We start from the raw sequence: 15,533 nt of genomic DNA on the forward strand, positions 1-15,533 counted from the left end.
AGGGTGAGCACATACTCGTGAAAGCGTACTACCCAACCCTTCATGCCTTTATTTCTCCCCCACTTCAGACAACCAATATTTCAACCACCCATTCCAGTTCTCACCAAACTATTACTCTGAGGAGATCTCTCTGCCCATTGCTGGAAATTATCAGCTGTAATAATACAGCCGATATTATTTCTGTATTCAGACCAGATCGGCTGGTCTGAAGAAATGACACTCAACTGTCCCAAATGGGCTCAATATCTTCTGTTCTGGTTCTTTTATGGCACTCACAGCATCTGCATCTACCACCAGGTAAGCAAAGCCCAGTCTAGGGTCAGTGTCTATTCCTGTCAGGACCACTTGCAGCCCACAGGGCTACCAGCATCAGTCTGACCTGCCAGCTATGCTTGGGGCCTTCCCCCGCCCAGGGAATCTGCCATAGAGTCATCTACATTCTCTGTCTCTTTTGCTGGCAGATAGAACAGCTCTTTTGTGCCTCAAAGGGTGCAAGAGGAATATGTCTAGATTCAGTCCATCTCTGCATTGCTGCAGACCCCCGATGGCCACTCGTTTCATGGACCCAAGTAGCTACCTGAAGTGAGCACACAGGGATATCTGCCTGTCAATTCCAATCACCTTCCTAACCTGGAAGGGGGTTCTTCTGATGGGCATCAACATGCCCTACTTTGATGCAACCCTCAAATTTCCATAGGGCTGTGCCCCACATGGGCATCCCTTTAATAGGCCAGGTTTCCACTGCCCTCCTGCTTGACCACATGGACAGACCTCTGGCCACTGCCCATGAATAAGTAAAGAGCCAAACATGAAAGTGGGCTTTTATCACATTCAATTCTTCCATCACTGCTGGGGAAACAGCAGGCAATTCAGCCCACTGAGCTGATCGATATCTTTTCACCTTCTTCTACTGGAGTGGAGGCCTCCCAAACAGGGAGGTCCATTCACCTGGGAACTGCAGTCTACAAACCAAGCAACTCTTTGTCAATAGCTTGGCAGCTCCTTCTGCAGTTACAGAGACAGTCTACAAACCAAGCAACTCTTTGTCAATAGCTTGGCAGCTCCTTCTGCAGTTCCAGAGTCAGTCCTGAGGGAAAAGAGGCTCCGTGCTATAGTGAGTATCTCCTCCTTGCATTCCCCAGGCAGCATGATCCTGTATAAACAATCTCCATTTTATTATGGAACTCTTCTGGACACTGCCAACCCCATTAGAGTGTTTCTCTAACATCACCCAAGACATTGTATTTCCGGTTTTACGATCATTTTATGTCCTTCCGACATGGGGGTAGCTTTAATTAATAGCGTCCAACAGCGAGGTAGTAAATGCCACTCCAGTGGGAATTATCTACTCCAAAGTCCCAGTAGCTGTCACTCGGAGGCACTCACAGGTTTTTGCCATAAGCTCCAGTCCGTACTCCACATAGGGCTAGCGCACAGAGAATTTGTTCCCACCAGCACTCCAGCTTCCATGCTACACTGTGTGGGTTCTGGCAATCTTACTGGTTCCCATTTAGCATGTCCAATTAATACTGCTTGGAAGGGTGGACTCACATGCCTTCTGCTTTGCAATATTAGGTAAGGGAAGTGTTCCCCAGTCAGATACAATGTCCATCCCGATAATACAGTCAGGTAAAAGAGACACAACCACTTCACATAAAGGCCGTTCAAACATTCCAATTCTCCTACAAACGTTTACTTTAATTCCATCAACCATTACGTTCCTAACTGTAGCCTCTGTTAGGACTTCCTCAACAGGTTTGGGTTTTACAATACCGGGTAGGGGAACTGTTCCCCAGCCAGACGTGACATCTATTCCTACAAAATATTCAGGTAAAGTTGACACAACTTCTGTACATAATACCTGCTTGAACATTCCAACTTTCATAATCCTATTTACTCTTACACTTTTACATTCTCTCAATCAAATTGTAGCCTGAGTCAGGGCTTCATCAATGGGTTTTGGTACTACAGTTGTTGGAAGCTTCTCTTCTCCACCCTGACCATTATTTGACCTGCCCTTGTGCAAAAGGCTTTGGGTCTCCAGGGAGGGTGTTACAGCAAGGTCTCCCTGCCTGATGCACACAGAAGCCAATACTATGCCACGGGCTTTTGAGAAAAGAAAAAGCTTGATTGCAAGGTCCACTGGTAAGGAGGCAGAAGGCAGGGCTCAAAGCTGTCTCCCTCATCTGGAGTTCGGTTAGGTGAGGATGGGTTGGTATGCAGAAGCGCTAGTGGGGCAAGTTTTGATTGGAGGGCTTTGGAACTTGGCCATTAATGGTAAGGGATGGTTAAAGGGGGCTTCAGCATCGGATCTTCCTGGACAAGGGACGCTTTGCTTCTGAAAGGGTTTGAAAGGGTTCTGACGTTCAGGTTCTGGTCATGTCCTGGTCCTTTGGTTCGTGGGTTGGGAGCTGGGGGGTCCTTTGGTTCCGGATGTGACTTGAGGTCAAAACTTTCTCCTCTGTGCATGCTCTGGCTGCATGACTCGCGGTTCTGTTCTGTTGTCTCTAAAAAACAACTCAGTATCTTGCTAGAAACAGGATAGGGCCAGTTTGGGCTAGTTCTGCGGCTATAAGGGGTCGGTCGAGACAAAGGACCCAGGCCCTTTTGTCGTTCTTCAGCCAAACCGCTGCCCCAAGCAACTGCTGGTCAGGTTTCTTCTTGTAATTTTTGCCTTCCAGCTTTCAAAATTTCTCCAAACACGGGTAAATAGAGCGAGCTTGTTGGAGCCCTTTAATGTTGGGGGACCAGCAGGGTTTCCCTTTGCCCAACGTTTGTTTTAACCCCATCAATGTTCATTGTTTTCATCCCATTTCCTAATAACCATCTAAAAATTTCCATCCTGCTGGGACAAATCCTGTGATTCTCCCCTTTCTGATTCCTCTTTGTTCCGCCCCTTTCAGTATTTGCTTTTTTCACCTTATTTCTAAACAATCTTTTAAAAGTTTCCACCTGGTTGGGAAGAGTCCCTTGACTGTCCACAGGCCTCTTCCCATTCTCTTGTTAATTCAACTAATGTTTTTATTAGCATCTGTAAGACCCATAAGGGGAAGCTGAGATGGCAAATTTGATAAATCCTCCAGAACTGTTTTTCGATTTTGCAGCAATAAGGTTATACGGGGTGCCCATGTGAAGGGGGCCCCGAGAGACACAACATTTACCATGACCTGGGTAAAGGGCATATTCAGTGGGTGAATATCCTGGTCATCAAAAAACCAGTCCTACGTGGCTTGTATACGAAGCATATCAGCTGCTTCATTTGGGGAATTCCACTTGGCATTCATAGAGGGTGACCGTCCCCCTTCTCAGGGTGAACAGACCTTAGAGTGGCTTTTATCCAGTCCACCAGGCTGGCTGTTCCCCTGGGAATAACCCACTTTGTGTCTGGATCATGTATAGTGTCAAAACCCAAAGTCTGCATACTAAATCAAACAAAGCAGAAAGATGAGTTTCTTGCAAGGCTTTTGACCTGCAAGCCAGAAAACTCAAGGCTACAAGAGCAATGAGTTCTGAGTTGCTCACAGACTAAGGGATTTTTATGGGGTAAATGCTGAAGTTATTTGGCTTTTTCAGCTGATTGGTTGCCTAGTGATCTTCTTCCCTATTTGGATCAGGATAGGTGAGTCAGAGGAACAAGGAAGTCCAGAGATGACAGGAACAGAATTGGCTTTGGGGGATAGGCTGGTGTCCTATGCTCTTCTGAGAAGAGCTGTCAATTCCTGCAAGGTTAGGTTAAGTTTCCTTTATGTGCCTGCATTGACTGTCTCCATTTTGTCCTTGACATAAGTGACTCCATTTTGGTTTGGTTCTGCAGTAGCCATCTGTGACTGTTCCATAGTGACCTGTGACCTCCTGTGTCAACCCAAATTTGCTCTTCTACTCTGTAGCATTCAAAACCAAAGCCACAGCTCCTAAATTACTTACTCTCATGATCCATTTTAGTAAAGTTTCCTCAGGAAGCTCATGATACCAATCTGCAAAGTGAAACAACTCCTTCACATTATCCCCCCCTTGTTTCAATAGTTTCTTGGTTTTGCTCTCCCCCACATGACAGCTTTCTTTGTGACCAGAGGTCGTAGAGATACTTTGTTGCCCCTACGTAATTTTTCCCTTTCTAGGTGGCTCTGAGGCTAGTGGCCCAAGCTCAGACTGAGCCAAATCTGAGCTTGGTTTAGCATCAAGGCTGGACCCAGCATTTTCTTTTACTTTTAGTTTAGCTATTACAGATAACAATAGCCAAGAGACTGAATATTTTGCCGTTGTCTTATTAGTATGTATTTCCTTATGCATCCAGTGAACTAACTTCCCAGGAGTTGGATCCACCTCTATATTCTATTGGTAACTTCTACCCTTAGCACTTGATTGCAGCACAGCTGCTGCTGCATACCATGCGTGACCATGTAGCCACCAAGGAATCAAAGGTTCCTCATCCCCCACCCCTTCATCCTTTTTCTTCCCAAACCACATGTTTACATGAGCCAGGACCTTTTTATAGCAAACCTCAGTTCTGATACCAACTAGAAGTGTCCAGATGCCAATCACAAATTGTGGGGAGAAGGTGTTTTCCCACTACCACCAGGCAATTCTCCAGACACCAACTGAGTGTCCTACAATGCAACTCAATTCTGATACTAGCTACCCAGGGATAGGATCAGGTTCCACAGGTTAAGGGCTCAGTCCTACAAGAATGCCTCCTCGGGCTTCCCTGGTGGCGCAGTGGTTGAGAGTCCGCCTGCCGATGCAGGGGACGCGGGTTCGTGCCCCAGTTCGGGAGGATCCCACGTGCCGCGGAGCGGCTGGGCCCGTGAGCCGTGGCTGCTGGGCCTGCGCGTCTGGAGCCTGTGCTCCGCAACGGGAGAGGCCACAGCAGTGAGAGGCCAGCGTACCGCAAAAAAAAAAAAAAAAAGAAAAGAAAAAAGAATGCCTTCTCACCACTTCAGATGCCAGTTTCAAGCCCAAGTTATCACCTGTGCTTTTGACCGATCAGCTACAGACTGCAGGTTCCAATGACCCACCTCCTCAGGTTCAATTAATTTGCTACAGCAGCTCACAGAATTCAGAGAAAACATTTTACTTACTAGATCCGCAGTTGATCATAAAATGATATAACTCAGGAACAGCCAGATGAAAGGGATGCATAGGGCAAGGCACGGGACATGGGAGCAGAGGTCCCATGCCTTCTCCAGGTGCACCACTCTCCCAGCTCCTTGGCGTGTTCACCGACCCAGAACCTGTCCTTTCAGGTTTTTATGGAGGCTTCATTACATAGGCATGATGGACTAAATTATTGGCCATTGGCAGCTGAACGCAATCTACAGCCCTTCTCCCCTTCTTAGAGGTGGGGGAGGAGGGACTGAAAGTTCCAACCTTCTAATCACTGGTTGATTCTCCTGGCAACCAACCTCCTACCCTTAGGTTACCTAAGGGCTTTCCAAACGTCGCCTCATGAACCTAACAGAAGATACCTTTATGGCTCTTATCACAGGAAATTCCAAGGGTTTTAGGAGCTGAGAGCCAGGAACCATGGACAAAGAAGACTAAATATATATGCGAAATACATTTTGGTCATCTGAATGCCCAAATATATATTTCTTATAAATCACACTATCACATCAACCAAATAAGAGATCATTTCCAGTACCCAGAAGCCCCTATGTATCCCCTCCAGATCACCACTGCCCCTTGAAGGATGTCACTATGCCAAATTGTACAGTAACTATTTCCTTGCTTTTCTATATGGTTTAATCACATATGTATGCAGTTCCAAATCTTTCAGTACAGTTTTCCATAGTTTTGAATTTTCTATAAGTAGAATCACTATATGTTTCTTTTGGTCTTGCTTTATTTCACTCAGCATAATAGTTGTAAGATTCATCTACGTTGTGCTTTGCTGTAGTTAATTCAGTTTTTATTGTTGTATAATATTCCACAATTTACTTATACAATCTATTGATGGGCATTTGGATTGTTTCCAGCTTTTCACAATTTGGAATAATGTTACTGAAACCGTGCAACTCATATTGGGACTTGAACCCACATTCTTTTAACTGAGATCACACACCTGGTCTCAGGACTTAATGAAGCTCAGGTTCCTGATGTCTCATCACAGAAAGAATTTAGTGAGAGACAAAGTAACGGTAAGAAGTGGATTTATTTAGAGAGAAACACACTCCATAGATCTGTGCGCCATCTCAGAAGGAGAGAGTGGCTCCAGGGTATGGGGTTGTCAGTTTTTATAGGGGTGGGTAATTTCATAGGCTAATGAGTGGGAGGAGTATTCCAGCTATTTTGGGGAAGGGGTGGGGATTTCCAGAAATTGGACCACCGCCTACTTTTTAACCTTGATGGTCGGCCTTGGAACTGTCATGGCGCCTGTGGGTGTGTCATTTAGCATGTTGATGTGTTACAATGAGTGTATAATGAGCCTCAAGGTCTAGTGGAAGTCAACTCATCCGCCATCTTGGACCTATTTGTTTCTAATCAGTTTATGTCGTGTCCTTGGGCTATGTCATTCTCTTAAAGGTTGTGCCCTGTCCCCTTCCCTCCTGTTTCATTACCAGGGCAATGAGAATGTATTGATTAGGGAATATATATATAGGAGTAGCCTTTCTGAGTCATAGTTGTACTTCATTTTCTACTCATTAGAAAATGTCAAATTATTTTCCAAAGTAGTCATATCAGTGTTTTGTTTTTTTCTTTCATAATTGAATTTTTATTGGTTGTTTTGAGGATCAGTACACAGACATTTCAATTTGTACACAATTCTTAACATATGTACCAAAAATCTAAAAAATCATGTAGTTGTGATTCTTTTCTGAACAGTTATCCTAGTGATTTCCAGCTTAAAATGTGGAGGCAGATTTTCCTTAACAAGATATCAAGTACCAATATCTTCCAATATTGATATGCTGTTACATCGTAAGTCTCACTAATTCACAATTTAATATCATATACACTACATACTCAAACTGTCAATCATTCACAGCACATTAACGAAGTTACTAGAAGAACTGGACTACCACGACCAAAGATGTTACAGAGTGCACAAAATTCTGACCAGGAGAGCCAAGATCAAGGAGTGAGTGGTTTGCCTTAGGAAACAATTCTACCAAAAACAACATGGGAAGAGAAGTAATTTAAAGTGTTCAAGACATTTAAATGCACAACTGACTCCAAACTGCCATTTAGTATGCTTTGTATTATAGGATATAAAAGCTACCGCCCATCTATGGAATGTTAAGCTGACACCCAAGACAACCAAAGCCTCCTGTATTCAATATCCCACTGTTTACTAGGTGTACCAAACAACACCCAGCAAATGATTTCACCTCTTAAAAAAGAAGCATTTACACTTAAAAAATGGGATGAGATGGGATTCCCTCCTTTTTAAAAATGTTTCTAGAGGGCTTCCCTGGTGGCGCAGTGGTTGAGAGTCCGCCTGCCGATGCAGGGGACACGGGTTCATGCCCCGGTCTGGGAAAATCCCACATGCCTCTCGGAGCGGCTGGGCCCGTGAGCCATGGCCGCTGAGCCTGCGCGTCCGGAGCCTGTGCTGCGCAACGGGAGAGGCCACAGCGGTGAGAGGCCCGTGTACCGCAAAAAAAAAAAAAAAAAAAGTTTCTAGAGCTACTAAAAAACTTTCACTTACAAAACAGCTGATAGGACCGGGTGTGATATATTAATCAGACTTGGCTTCTTTCTCTCCTGCTTCATCAGAGGCTGGGCTCTCCTCCATTTTATGCAGGTAACTTTCCTTCAGTCCCCTGGTTAGCCACTTCAGCCTGTTTTCCCTTTGCTCCCCTTTTCCCTTTTGTTTGCACTCTTTTGTCTGAAGATTTACCTTTTCCTGCCGCCTTTTTGGGCTTCGTTTCCACTTTTGCGGGAGCCGGTTTCGCTGACAACCTCGCCAGTCTCCTCTCGGGCTCCTCCTTCGCCGCCCCCTCGGCGGAGCTGACCTTCCCCTTGGGCAGCGTGGCTGCCGGGGCGGGCTCGTGCCCGGGGCCTCTGGGCCCCGGCGGCGCGCCGAGGGCTTCGCGAAGCTGGATCCCTGGCCGCTGCGGCTCCTCCCGCGGCCCGAGCTGCTCAGTCATGTCAGTTTTTATTCTCACTAAAAGTGATATCTCATCCTCTTTGGTTTGAAGTCAGGATTTCTTACAGCTTACCACATGTGCCTGGCCTCTTAGGTATTTTCTTGTATTCCTAGTTGCTAGGAATTTTTATCACAAAAGAATGTTGACTTTTATCACCTGATTCATCTGCATCTTCAGAGATGATCATATCATTTTTCCCCTTTAATTTGTTGATGTAGTGAATTACATTGGCTTTCTAATGGTAATCTTGTATTCCTGGGATACATCCTACTTTGTCATGATGATTTATCCTATTTATATATTGCTGAATTATATTAGCTAATATTTGGTTAGAGTTTTTATATGTATCACAATGAATGAGATCGCCCTCCATTTTTTCTTTTTTTTAATGTTTTCGTCCATCAGAATTAAGCTGGCCTCATGAAACAAGTCAGGGAATGTTCACACATTTTCTGTTCTCTGGAAGGTTTTGTGCAAAACTGGAATTTTTTATTGCTTGAGTATTTCATAGGACTTGCCAGTGAAGCCATCTGGGCCTGGAGTTTTCTTTGTGGGAAGGCTCCTGATTAGTGATTCAATTCTTTGGTTTCTAACTCTTGTCAAATGAGTTTTGGTATGTTATATTTTCTAGGAATTCATCCATTTTATCTACATTTTCTAAATTGTCAACATAAAATTCCTCATAATAATTTCTTATTTTTTTTAAATATATGAGGCATCTTTAGTGACATCTTTTTCATAGCCAATCATATTTATTTTACAGGACAGGTATAAGAAGATATATGATTTCCATTTGTAAAAAACTTTTATTCTGATTACTGAATTGTTTCTAAATACATCTTACTTTTACTTATTTATTTATTTATTTTTACAATACATCTTACTTTTAAAATTCTTGATACCTGTTCCAATTCTAAGGGTAAATGTTTTCGGAGTTACTAAAATCCAGTGATTCTTCCCAAATAAGATATCAGATGGAAAACTGTAAGTAATTTCTCACTAGTTTCATAAGATTTCTTGAAAACATATTTTTGAATTCATATTTTGCCAATCATTGTTTTTCATGCAGTTCCCCAGTCTTCTTTCCAACCTTCCATTCCCCTCTACAAGCCCTACATTCTAGCCATATTTCTCTGGTCACCAACCCAGGAACACATTCCACTTTTTTTTTTTTTTTTTTTGCGGTACGCGGGCCTACAACTGCTGTGGCCTCTCCCGTTGCGGAGCACAGGCTCCGGACGTGCAGGATCAGCGGCCATGGCTCACGGGCCCAGCCGCTCCACGGCATGTGGGATCTTCCCGGACCGGGGCACGAACCCGTGTCCCTTGCATCGGCAGGCGGACTCTCAACCTCTGCACCACCAGGGAAGCCCCATTCCACTCTTTTTCACCTCTGGTCTCTGCTTTTGCCATTCCCTCTACCTGTACGGCTCTTCCTCACCTATCTCCATCTGTCAGAGTCCTAACCACCCTCATGTAGGCAACTACTCCTGAGATGAAGGAATTTCACTCTCCTTCCTCCAGTCCCGTTGTCCTGCCTCAAAGGAACAGCTGATGTACTATGCTCTCTGACACGACTTCAGGGAGGCAGAGCTACACAGGGAGACAGAATGGGAGGATCAAAATGAACAGGAGGAAATGGAGATTTGGGAGATGCTCCCAGTCTGTAATAGAACTATAGAAAAATTCCATCTTCCCTACTTTTTGTTCCTATGTGTTCTGCTGTGGGTATCTCAAGGCAATCTTCCTTTGGGAGAGCAATGTCTCCCTGTGACACTGACATAGGGATAAGAAGGTACCAGTTATTTGTTCTCATATTACCTGAACATCTTGCTGTTTCAGAAAGTTCTGATGCACAACCAATATCAACATCTGTTTCAAGGGTCTCTGCTGGAATTGCAGCTTCACACAGCCAAATTGCCTATGCTTCCATCAAGGAAATGGCTATTTATTTTATGCAGCCATCTGGGCTATAACCAGGATGTTTTGTCATTTGTGGTCTTGTTTTCTGGCTTTTTCTTTTAAGGATAAAAATTTGATGACTTCATAAGCAATTTCATATATATATATGAAATCAAACTTATAAGTAAATGTTGCCTAAGTTCTTTACAGTGTCACTGTGGTGATAGATATTTTGGTCTAGCATCCTCTCTTCCTTTCCCCTCCCCCAACTGCTGTTATTTGGATCTACAACATTTACTCTTTGGTGAAAAACAAGTTAATAAACTCCACAGGGCCCATAAGCAGTTGCCTGAAGACTTTTCATGGGACTCACTTCCTTTGAAAAGAGGCAGGCTGTTTGGAGACTCAGTATGCTACCAAATGGGATTCTCCCTTACCTTCCTACATCCCAACGTCTATCAAGGAAATGGTTTGTCTTATCACTTTAACAAGCACTCTTTTTTTTTTTTAAATTGGAGTATAGTTGTTTTACAATGTTGTGTTAGTTTCTACTGTACAGCGAAGTGGAGTTCCCTGTGCTACACAGCAGGTTCTCATTAGTTATCTATTAACAAGCACTCTTCATCATCTCAAACATTAAAACTTTCCTTCATCTTTTATGGTGGCTTCTCAAGAGGAATATCAGAAATGACTTGTGGTCTAGAGTGTAATTTCAGTGACTACCACGTAGAGGACATTGGAGGGTAGGGGTAGGGAGAGAGTGATCTGAAAGCAACCAATTTATCTTTTAAAATGCTATTTCCCCCCTTTTATTGAACTCAGTTTACTCAGAATTATGACTTTTATAAAGATTTTCAAGTATTCTTATTTGAAAAAAAAAATACATGGTACTCCCACTGACAACACATTACTTCTTATATTCCTGGCAATCTCACTTACTTGGAATGGAGCCATAAAATAGGAAGAACTTTGAGAGACCTGTAAGCAGCCCAAATAAATGTTGCAGAGTTCACACCCCAAAGCTTATAGACTTTATTCATAGAAGAATACTTCACTCACACTCTGTTTACTCTTACATTACACACAATTATAGCTGGTTTTCCAGCCCACTGCAGATTAGGATCAGCCAATTAGAATGGAGAGAGGAGCTGCAAAGGGAGAGATAGAAATGTGATCAATAGAAGACACAGAACTAAAAATTCACAGCAGTTCTAGGGCATTCTGAATTGGGCACAAAGCTCTTCACACCTCCATCCCCATGAGAGCACACTGTGTTACAACTCAGTGCAATCATCGATATTCAGAACGATAACCTGGAGTCATCGAAAGAATGCATTATGTTCAGCAGAGAGTGTGAAATATATTTTAGGAAGATTGCCGTCCAAAATGATTAATATTTTAAAAGGTAAATCTGAGCAATATAGAATGGACTTTTTTCTCGGTATGCGGGCCACTGTTGTGGCCTCTCCCATTGCGGAGCACAGGCTCCGGACGCGCAGGCTCAGCGGCCATGGCTCATGGGCTCAGCCGCTCCGCGGCACGTGGGATCCTCCCGGACCGGGGCACGAACCCGTGTCCCCTGCATCGGCAGGCGGACTCTCAACCACTGTGCCACCAGGGAAGCCCTAGAATGGATTATTGACGTCACCTCCTGCCCAGTCTTCTGCCTCCAATCTCTCCTCCCAGCCCCCCAACTACCCACCTCCATCAGGTCATCCTTTAGGGTACTACAAGATTCATCCTCCTAAGCAATAGCTCTAGTCAAATTACTTCCACATTCAGGAATCTCCAATGGTTCCCCTATACCAATAAAATCAATAAAACACGATGCTCAGCTTATCATTTAAACACCTTCCACAGTGCAGCCCCAATCTAGCTTTATCTACCATCATTCCTTTCAAGTGTACTGCTCTCCGGCTCAGTAGTTCTCAAAGTGTAGCCTCTGGACAAGCAGCACCGCAGAACTACTGAATCAAAAACTCTAGGGGCGGAGCACAGCAATCTGGGTTTTAAGAAGCCTTCCAGGTGATCCTGATGCACCTGAAGTTTGCAAACCACTAATCTAACCACTGTGAACTGGCCATTACATAATTATACTTTACCTCTCCTGCCTCAGTGGTTTCCATGTTTCCTGTGTCTGGAATTCCTCTTGCCTTTTTCCCCTTATAAAGTGCTACATATTCTTGAAAAATATCTCTAATGATATATCCTTTAGGGCAGGGGTCCCGAACCCCCGGGCCTCGGACTGGTACTGGTCCACGGCCTGTTGGTAACTGGGCCCCCCAGCAGGGGGTGAGCAGCGGGCGAGCAAGCAGAGCTTCATCTGCCACTGCCCATCGCTCCCCATCACTCACATTACCGCCTGCACCATCCCCACCCCACCACCCTGTCCGTGGAAAAACTGTCTTCCACAAAACCAGTCCCTGGTGCCAAAAAGGTTGGGGACCACTGCTTTAGGGAATATCCTATATTCCATTCACTCAGATGCAAATTCTTTCTTCTACAAATCCTCACAAAAATTTACTTGCAGTCCATTCAATTCACTTATTCATTTTTCCATTCAACTAATATTCACTGAAGTTGGCTGTGTGTTAGGCACAGGGCACTGGGGATACAAATGGACAAGTAAACAGAAAATTGCACCACAGTATTCCACGCAGGTAACTGTGAGAACATAAGAAGGGGACATCTCTCCCAGACATGGAGGTTTGATAACACTTCTTACAAAAAGTGTCATCTGAGCTGAGTACAGGAAAGATGAGTAGAGATAATCAGCAAGGAGAATTTTTTTTAAAAGAATAAGCAACAGGTAATCAAGACTGGTACTGGAGGAATAAGTAGAAATTCATACATGATATAAACATACAGAGTCAAATGAGTGGTGTGAGCATATACCCTTACCAGAATGTCAAGGTCTCTTCGGGGGAGCCTTTTCTTCCATCCAACAGCTATATTTAATACAAAGATATAGCCAATGCAATTATCTCCAAAGTGCGCCAGTCATATTGCTGGCATCTTGGAGAGACCCCTTTCCTGAAATCTCTGAAGACTAACTCACGTGTGGTCTCTTTCTAAATTCCGCAGCCAGCATCCCTGCCTCAGGCCAGCATAAACTATTGCTAGAACCACCATATTTTATTGCTGTTTTGACCACCTAAGACCCCAACTAGGTCTTCAGCAACCTCTCTATCAAATGTCAAATTTCTTATTAAAAGTGTCAAGGCCACCACAGAAATTTACCCTTGTTCTAATGTTACACCAGACAACTGACCTTCATCTATAGAGTCCCACAAACTTAAAAGGATCTCCTCTTGTCAATCAGGCAAACTGTCTTGGGTTACTCCAAGTTCATATGAACCCCCAGGCAGTCAAGGGTCTGAGACCTTTGAGAGCTGGTGTTTGAAGTGACTCCTGGGAGAAAGTTTCCCAGTTCACTGGAGGCTCCCTTCAGAGCGGGCTGAAAGTCATGAAGACGGGATCTCAAACTGCCTAATCTGTTCAGAGATGCTGAGCTCATCCCCACTGAGGTGGCTGTAGACTAGCTCCAACTGACATGATAATCCACAGACAGGAGTCTGACATCAGATCCAAATGCTAGCCTCTAACCAAACACCCTTGTGTCAAAGAGTTATGGATGGAAGATAACTTGCTGTAAAAGCAAGGAGACTACATGGTGCTGGGAAAAAAACACTAAACTTGTCACCGAGTCCCCCTAAAACCGAGTTCCTCTGCTGGCTTTAAGATTAAGCTCTCTATTTAAAACGCTATTCCCTTTCTTGTCCTAACCTGTTCCCCTCAAGATGGAGGAATATCAAAGAAAAGGGGTGACTGAAAGCATATACAAGCCCCCATGTCCCTGTGCTTTGGAGTAAAAGGCTTTGGCTTAAGTCTCACAGGCCTCCCCTGAGTCTCAAAAGGCTGGCTCAAGAGTTAATGATTAGGAAATGTGAAGATGGAGAGACAAAGAATGTTTGTTGGGCTGGGAAACTGGGAACAACTTAGACTATAAACCAGCCACATAGAGTCACCAAACTCCCAGTTCCCTGAAAGATACAGATGAAGGCCTGACACATCTTCCTAAAAGTTGTTTTTAGAGGAAGCCGACCCCCACCAGATGAAAACTGCTGACCGCAAGCATGGAGACTCCAGACCGGTTGAAATAAGATTGGTGATGCTTGAAAGTTCACCTAAAGAACCTACTGTACAGCACAGGGAACTCTACTCAATACTCTGTAATGACCTATAGGGGTAAAGAATCTTAAAAAGAGTGGATATATGTATACGTATAACTGAACCACTTTGCTGTACATCAGAAACTAACACAACATTGTAAATCAACCAGACTCCAATAAAAATTAGTTAAAAATAAAACAACAAAAAAGAAAGTTCATCTTGATGCCAACCAATTCGAGAATTGTGAACAAATTGTGCACTCTGCAGCCCCCTCCCTCATACTGCCTTTAAACCCCTTCCTTGAAAGCCGTTGGGGAGGTTGGGTCTTTTGAGCATGAGCTCAGCATTTATTGCAATAAATGCTGTACTTTCCTTCACCACACCTCTGTGTCAGTATATTGGCTTTACTGCACATGAGCGAGTGGACCCAAGTCCAGGTTAAATATACTCAGAGTGAGAAAAAACAGACTATTGCTCCTTCTCTGTTAGCCATCAGCCCTGTGACTTCTCTGAGCCTCATCCTCCCCAGCACAACTTGAGGAAATCAGATGTAGCTATACAGCTGTGTCAGAGACTCCTAGGTGTCTAACCCAATATCCATTCTTCCATTTAGCCCTGGTTATAGAACCCCAAGGGTGAAGTATAAAACTACCTGCAATTAAGCACAGCTGGAAAAAAAAACTAAAAAAGATCACCATAAATAAATAAGTAAATAAATAAATAAAGTGCAGCTGACCAGCTTGGAGCCATGTCCAGTATTCAAAGGGCAGCCGGTTGCATGAGCCTCCCCCCCTTTAATAGTCCAGAAAGCATAGGCGTCACTGGCTTAGATTAGTCCATCATGATATATGCTATCATTGTCTGATATTTTACTTCTGTACTGTTTTTTACTTCACAAATTAGATATTGTTTTTACTAACTTATACCATCAGTGTTTCTTTAGATTTACATACGTATTAACCAACATCTTTACTCATATTCCTTATTATCTTTCAGGCTTTCTCTCTGGGATCATTTTCCTCCTGTCTGAAGGATAGCCTTAAAATTTTCCACTAGTTAGGGTTTTTTGATAATAAACACCCAGTTTTTGTTTTTCTGAAAATATCTTTAATTGCCTGATTTTTGACAAATATTTTTGTTGAGTGTACAACCCACTGATTATTTTTTGATGATTATTTTTTCTCAGCCTACTGAAGATATGATCCCACTGTCTTCTCACTTCAATTGCTGCTATTCAAATATCATTCACCATTGCTATGCCTGTTTTGGTGATCTGTCTTTTCTCTCCGCCTGCTTCTAAGGTATCTTCTTTTTCTTAGATGTTCTGTGGGTTTGCTGCAATATCTCTAGATGAGGATTTTTTCTTTC

General features: G+C 43.6%; 1 pseudogene across 1 annotated transcript; it reads right to left on the reverse strand.

Moving 5' to 3' along the window:
* Positions 1 to 7,678: 7,678 nt before the first annotated feature.
* LOC308609271 (non-histone chromosomal protein HMG-14-like) lies at positions 7,679 to 8,090 on the reverse strand (annotated as a pseudogene). The gene has a single exon. The product of its transcript is annotated as a non-histone chromosomal protein HMG-14-like (transcript).
* Between the last annotated feature and the right edge of the window lie 7,443 nt (positions 8,091 to 15,533).

The sequence above is a fragment of the Mesoplodon bidens genome (assembly GCF_964165515.1).
Source record: "Mesoplodon bidens genome assembly, chromosome: X".
NCBI lineage: Eukaryota > Metazoa > Chordata > Mammalia > Artiodactyla > Ziphiidae > Mesoplodon > Mesoplodon bidens.